Raw genomic sequence first — 7,500 nt, 5'->3', positions numbered from 1 at the left:
AGTTAATAGTGTTAACGGTTTGCGAGAAATTTTTAATGCTAGACAAAAAAAGAAAATTAAAAGGATATAATTAAATAAATAGATAGAAAAATAAAATTAAAAACGAAAAAAAAAAAATTGTGAGGGGAATATAACATGTAATTAAGTTGGCGGTTCACAGGGAATCTCAGACATCAAACTGTTTTTAATTGAACATAAATAGTACACCCAAATATACAAATGTACAAATAAACATAGCAAGGTAGAACTGAATGTCAATGAAACAACCAGGCATGAGGAAGCAACGGACATGAGGACATTTGTTCTGTATGTAATGAGAAGTTAATAGTGTTACAGGTTTGTGAGAAATTTACAGTGCTAGACAAAAAACGAAATTAAAAGGAAATAATTAGATAAATAGATAGACAAATGAAATTAAAACCAAAAAAAAAAAATGCAAGGGGAATACGACATGTAATTAAGTTGGCGATTCACAAGGAATCTCAGACATCAAACTGTATATTTTTTGTTGTTTATATATAAACATATATAAACAATCATATATTGTTTGTTGTTTATTTTTGGGATATATTGAGGAATATTTAATGGAAAGGAGTCACAATCGCTTTTTGACAATGTCGAAGTGTATACGTGGCTATAGAATTTAAAGTTTTCATTAGAAATTATAGCCTCATCTGTAATTTCCTTGTTGTTAAGACGGGCTTAGCTTTGCTCCGCTCCTCCTCTCCTCCGCTCCTCCGCTCTTCCGCTCCGGGCCCTGGAACTCCCGATCCGCGGGACTTCGGTGAATTCCGGGCCAGTTTTTTGCTCTTCTGCTCTCCTCCCCTCCTCCGCTTCTTCGCTCCCCCGCTTTGGACCCTGGAACTCTTGAACAGGGCCGGGCTTCTGCCCTCCGCCTCTCCTCTGCTCATCCGCTCCAGGCCCTGGCACTCCCTGTGATCCAGTCATTCGCATGTGCGTGCCCGGAGGTCCGGGAGCTCCACTCAAACGTCCGGGGGGGATAAGGGTAAGGGGTCCTGCCCCCCCCCCCTCGCCGCCTCTGAGAAGAGAAACATCTCCTCCACTCCTCCGCTCATCCGCTGCGGAACCAGGTACTACCGATCCGCCGGACTCAGGCGAATTGCAGAAAGGGGTTTTGCTGTCCTCCGCTCCTCCGCTCCTCCGCTCCTCCGTTTCAGGCCCTGGAACTCCCGAACCGCTGGACACAAGCGAATCACGGTCCGGGCTTCTGCTCTCCTCCGCTCCTCACCTCATCCGCTCCAGGCCCTGGTACTCCGTGTCCGCGGGAACCCCCCCCAACCCACAAAAACAAACTCTCACACACACACAAACACACGCACACACACACACACACACACACACACAAACACACAAACACACACAGACACACCTGAACTCATCATCGCTGTGCTGATAGCATTGGCCGAAACGTATCCACAACCAAACCAACATTAGCTCATCCACTCATTCATATATGTGTGTGCCCAGAGGTCCGGGAGCTCCAGTCATAACTCCGGGTGATCTCTGTCCGGAGTAGGCTCACATTAGCCGGTCTAAGGGGTCCTGCTGCCCCCCAGCTTCCCCGCCTTTGAGAAGAGACACATAACTCCGCTCTTCCGCTTCTCCGCTATGGGCCCTGGTACTCCCGATCCTCCGAACTCAGGTGAATTGCGTGACGTGCTTCTGCTCTACTATAAGCCCCTACACACTTCGAACACGGCTGTTATCACCCTGTTACTGCATTTCAATGACACCCATTTGCTTTCGATCTCAGTGTCTGCCTCCGTACGGAAAAAGCGGGATGGGTGGGGGGGCATAAGCGCATTCGTGCTGTAAGTAATCAGAAGTTAATAGTGTTAACGGTTTGCGAGAAATTTTTAATGCTAGACAAAAAAAGAAAATTAAAAGGATATAATTAAATAAATAGATAGAAAAATAAAATTAAAAACGAAAAAAAAAAATTGTGAGGGGAATATAACATGTAATTAAGTTGGCGGTTCACAAGGAATCTCAGACATCAAACTGTTTTTAATTGAACATAAATAGTACACCCAAATATACAAATGTACAAATAAACATAGCAAGGTAGAACTGAATGTCAATGAAACAACCAGGGATGAGGAAGCAACGGACATCAGGACATTTGTTCTGTATGTAATGAGAAGTTAATAGTGTTACAGGTTTGTGAGAAATTTACAGTGCGAGACAAAAAAAGAAATTAAAAGGAAGTAATTAAATCAATAGATAGACAAATAAGGAAATTAAAACGAAAAAAAAAAAAAAAAATTGCAAGGGGAATGTAACATGTAATCAAGTTGTTTTTTTTTTTTTGTTTTTTTTTTTACCAAAAAAAAAAGGAACCTCGGACATGGGTAACTATATTTTTTTGTTTTCGGATTTTTCCATAAGTTTTAAGGATTTTTTTTTTTTTTTTTATATTTCAAAATCGTTTATGAAGACATTAAAATTTGGGGAGCATTTTTGCATTCTGTTCTTGTGAATGAAGAACTTGGCCAGGCCTAAAAGAACATTGACACAGAGTTCATCTGTTATGTTGCTTATAAGTAAACAGAATGTTATATCATCTTTTGAGAAGGAAACTGGTGACGATGGAATGAGAAGGAGAAAAAATATATGGTCAGTGGTTTCAATGTTGTCTTCACAAAATGTACAAATATTATCTTCAAAATTAAAGCGTACCCTCGATAATTCCTTAGATGGGTAGATGTCAGTCATAATTTTGAAGTGGGTCTCTTTTGCCTTGGGGGTATGGGTAGAGTCAGATACATAGTTCGCAGCGTGGCAATCGATTCCTCATCAAATTTATTTAAAATATCCTTTTTTTTTTTTTTGACGTCCAGGGAATAAGTTTCCTGTGAAACATTTCCTAATAAAGGAGTTGCCGCGCTTTCTGTCCACAATTGAGATTCCCTGGAGTGATAGTCGGGGTAACTGTGGTTGTACGGTTCGGTGCGTCATTATATTTTTGGTCAGGAATACAAATTGTCGAGGCAGTGCGTTTCGTAACTTTAGCAACTCTAATATGGGAGGCTTGAATCTGTGTGTAGTACAGAACTGCTCATTGTCCAGAGGACTGCCAGTGTCATCCATCAAGTCAATTATTGACCATATACCTTTCTCAAAGCATTCCTTGTAAAACAGAGGTTTGTTGCCATGCAGTACATATCGATTGTTCCAAACTATTATACTGTGTGGTGAGAAATTGTGTACGTATATCATTTTCCAGTATAATAATATTTGTTTATGGAACTCTGAACATTTGACAGGAATCTTGTTGATATCCAAGTCAGAGATAAGCAGAAGACTCAGGCCGCCGACTTTGTTGAATAAGTAGTTTGGAGTACAATACCAGAAAGAACGATGAGGTTTGATCCAGGATTTCAACCAGTTCACCTTCAATGTCCCATTCAAGCAGTCCGACTCTATCACTTTCAGCCCTCCTTCACTTGTTTCTTTCACCATATGTGATTTTTCTTAGATGGTGTGGTCTGTTCCTCCAGATAAAGTTGAAATTGATTTGGTTAACAGATTTTACGAGTTGATTTGGAGCAGCATTGGAATACGCTGGGTATATACATCTGGATAAACACATCCATTTTAGTCAAATATATCCGGCCTAATATTGATAAATCTCTCTGGAGCCATATATTAGAATTAAGCTTTACTTTGATTCAGTTTAGATTCAATGTTCCTGGATTGATTTAACGTTTGGTCCTTGGATAGGAAAATGCTCAAGTATTTTATTTCTGATTTCATAGAAACATCGCTGATTTCCTTTAGTGGCGAGTCATGCAGCGCAAGAAGTTTGCATTTCTTTAAGTTTAATGACAATCCTGAAGCCTTGGAGAATGTTTTGGTTTTTTTCAGCACTTATTGGGACTTGATGTTCATTTTTCAAAACTAAGGTTGTGTCATCTGCCAGCAGGCTAATAACAATTTCTGTCCCCAACATTACTTCTGTCCCACACGTATACACACACACACACACACACACACACACACACACACACACACACACACACACACCTTAATTCCACTCTTTTATATACGCATGTCTGGAGTTCCGGGAGCTCGTTCTCAACGTTCTGGGGATAATCATAGCTGTGCTGATAGCATTGGCCGAAACGTATCCACAACCAAACCAACATTAGCTCATCCACTCATTCACATATGTGTGTGCCCAGAGGTCCGGGAGCTCCAGTCATAAGTCCGGGTGATCTATGTCCGGAGAAGACTCACATTAGCCGGTCTAAGGGGTCCTGCTGCCCCCCAGTTTCCCCGCCTTTGAGAAGAGACACATAACTCCGCTCTTCCGCTTCTCCGCTATGGGCCCTGGTACTCCCGATCCTCCGAACTCAGGTGAATTGCGTGACGTGCTTCTGCTCTCCTATAAGCCCCTACACACTTCGAACACGGCTGTTATCACCCTGTTACTGCATTTCAATGACACCCATTTGCTTTCGATCTCAGTGTCTGCCTCCGTACGGAAAACGCGGGATGGGTGGGGGGGCATAAGCGCATTCGTGGTGTAAGTAATCAGAAGTTAATAGTGTTAACGGTTTGCGAGAAATTTTTAATGCTAGACAAAAAAAGAAAATTAAAAGGATATAATTAAATAAATAGATAGAAAAATAAAATTAAAAACGAAAAAAAAAAATTGTGAGGGGAATATAACATGTAATTAAGTTGGCGGTTCACAAGGAATCTCAGACATCAAACTGTTTTTAATTGAACATAAATAGTACACCCAAATATACAGATGTACAAATAAACATAGCAAGGTAGAACTGAATGTCAATGAAACAACCAGGGATGAGGAAGCAACGGACATCAGGACATTTGTTCTGTATGTAATGAGAAGTTAATAGTGTTACAGGTTTGTGAGAAATTTACAGTGCGAGACAAAAAAAGAAATTAAAAGGAAGTAATTAAATCAATAGATAGACAAATAAGAAATTAAAACGAAAAAAAAAAAAAAAAATTGCAAGGGGAATGTAACATGTAATCAAGTTGTTTTTTTTTTTTTGTTTTTTTTTTTTTACCAAAAAAAAAAGGAACCTCGGACATGGGTAACTATATTTTTTAGTTTTTGGATTTTTCCATAAGTTTTAAGGATTTTTTTTTTTTTTTTTTTATATTTCAAAATCGTTTATGAAGACATTAAAATTTGGGGAGCATTTTTGCATTCTGTTCTTGTGAATGAAGAACTTGGCCAGGCCTAAAAGAACATTGACACAGAGTTCATCTGTTATGTTGCTTATAAGTAAACAGAATGTTATATCATCTTTTGAGAAGGAAACTGGTGACGATGGAATGAGAAGGAGAAAAAATATATGGTCAGTGGTTTCAATGTTGTCTTCACAAAATGTACAAATATTATCTTCAAAATTAAAGCGTACCCTCGATAATTCCTTAGATGGGTAGATGTCAGTCATAATTTTGAAGTGGGTCTCTTTTGCCTTGGGGGTATGGGTAGAGTCAGATACATGGTTCGCAGCGTGGCAATCGATTCCTCATCAAATTTATTTAAAATATCCTTTTTTTTTTTTTTGACGTCCAGGGAATAAGTTTCCTGTGAAACATTTCCTAATAAAGGAGTTGCCGCGCTTTCTGTCCACAATTGAGATTCCCTGGAGTGATAGTCGGGGTAACTGTGGTTGTACGGTTCGGTGCGTCATTATATTTTTGGTCAGGAATACAAATTGTCGAGGCAGTGCGTTTCGTAACTTTAGCAACTCTAATATGGGAGGCTTGAATCTGTGTGTAGTACAGAACTGCTCATTGTCCAGAGGACTGCTAGTGTCATCCATCAAGTCAATTATCGACCATATACCTTTCTCAAAGCATTCCTTGTAAAACAGAGGTTTGTTGCCATGCAGTACATATCGATTGTTCCAAACTATTATACTGTGTGGTGAGAAATTGTGTACGTATATCATTTTCCAGTATAATAATATTTGTTTATGGAACTCTGAACATTTGACAGGAATCTTGTTGATATCCAAGTCAGAGATAAGCAGAAGACTCAGGCCGCCGACTTTGTTGAATAAGTAGTTTGGAGTACAATACCAGAAAGAACGATGAGGTTTGATCCAGGATTTCAACCAGTTCACCTTCAATGTCCCATTCAAGCAGTCCGACTCTATCACTTTCAGCCCTCCTTCACTTGTTTCTTTCACCATATGTGATTTTTCTTAGATGGTGTGGTCTGTTCCTCCAGATAAAGTTGAAATTGATTTGGTTAACAGATTTTACGAGTTGATTTGGAGCAGCATTGGAATACGCTGGGTATATACATCTGGATAAACACATCCATTTTAGTCAAATATATCCGGCCTAATATTGATAAATCTCTCTGGAGCCATATATTAGAATTAAGCTTTACTTTGATTCAGTTTAGATTCAATGTTCCTGGATTGATTTAACGTTTGGTCCTTGGATAGGAAAATGCTCAAGTATTTTATTTCTGATTTCATGGAAACATCGCTGATTTCCTTTAGTGGCGAGTCATGCAGCGCAAGAAGTTTGCATTTCTTTAAGTTTAATGACAATCCTGAAGCCTTGGAGAATGTTTTGGTTGTTTTCGGCACTTATTGGGACTTGATGTTCATTTTTCAAAACTAAGGTTGTGTCATCTGCCAGCAGGCTAATAACAATTTCAGTCCCCAGCACGTCTAACTTTTGGATATCGTTGCTCTTTTCAACATAAACGGCTAGCATTTCGGTAGCAATTATAAATAAATAGGGTGAGATGGGGCAACCTTGGGGTATTCCCACATCAACATGGAAGCTCGGAGTGGTGCCGCTTGGCAGGGTGACACAGCTATGAATATTCTCATAGAGCCCACGGATCACATTCCTGAATATTTAACCAAATCCAAAATGTTCGAGCGTTGCTATGATAAATGGATGTTCGACCGAGTCAAAGGCTTTAGAAAAGTCCAAGAAGGATATGCGGCCATTATCTTCAATGCGATACGCCTCTAAACCCATCGCTCGCCCCGACTCGGGGAATCCTAGAGCCTACTTGCACCCCCGCCCTAACTTAACTCCCTCACTCGTGGAGCTCCCTGAGCTCCACACATCCCGGAGCATCACGCCGACTCATTCACATTTGAATGATTGTCTTTATTTTATGTCCGCTAGATAGAGGCATCCGCACATGCGCATCAGTGGAGCTTCAGGCCGGCTGAGGCATGGACTGAAAATCATAAAGACATGTGTGATGAGCTAAAAGGAAGATAAGCATATTTTTATAATAAATGTAAGAAAGAGAGGGTAATGCAGCCTCAGGGCGGCACTGGCCCGTGTCTCTCCAAGCCTGCCTTTGGGGGGGGGGGGGGGGGGGCACGGAGCAGTGTCTCCCTGTGCCGGTCCCAAGCCCGGATAAATGCAGAGGGTTGCGTCAGGAGGGGCATCCGGCGTAAAACGTTTGCCAAAACCAAACATGCGAGTCAACCATAACTATACCATACCGGA

The sequence above is a fragment of the Fistularia commersonii genome, unplaced genomic scaffold (assembly GCF_037954325.1).
Source record: "Fistularia commersonii isolate RoL2024-O1a breed Wild unplaced genomic scaffold, RoL_Fcom_v1.0 HiC_scaffold_42, whole genome shotgun sequence".
Classification (NCBI taxonomy): domain Eukaryota; kingdom Metazoa; phylum Chordata; class Actinopteri; order Syngnathiformes; family Fistulariidae; genus Fistularia; species Fistularia commersonii.
Note: the sequence above shows the minus strand (reverse complement) of the source record.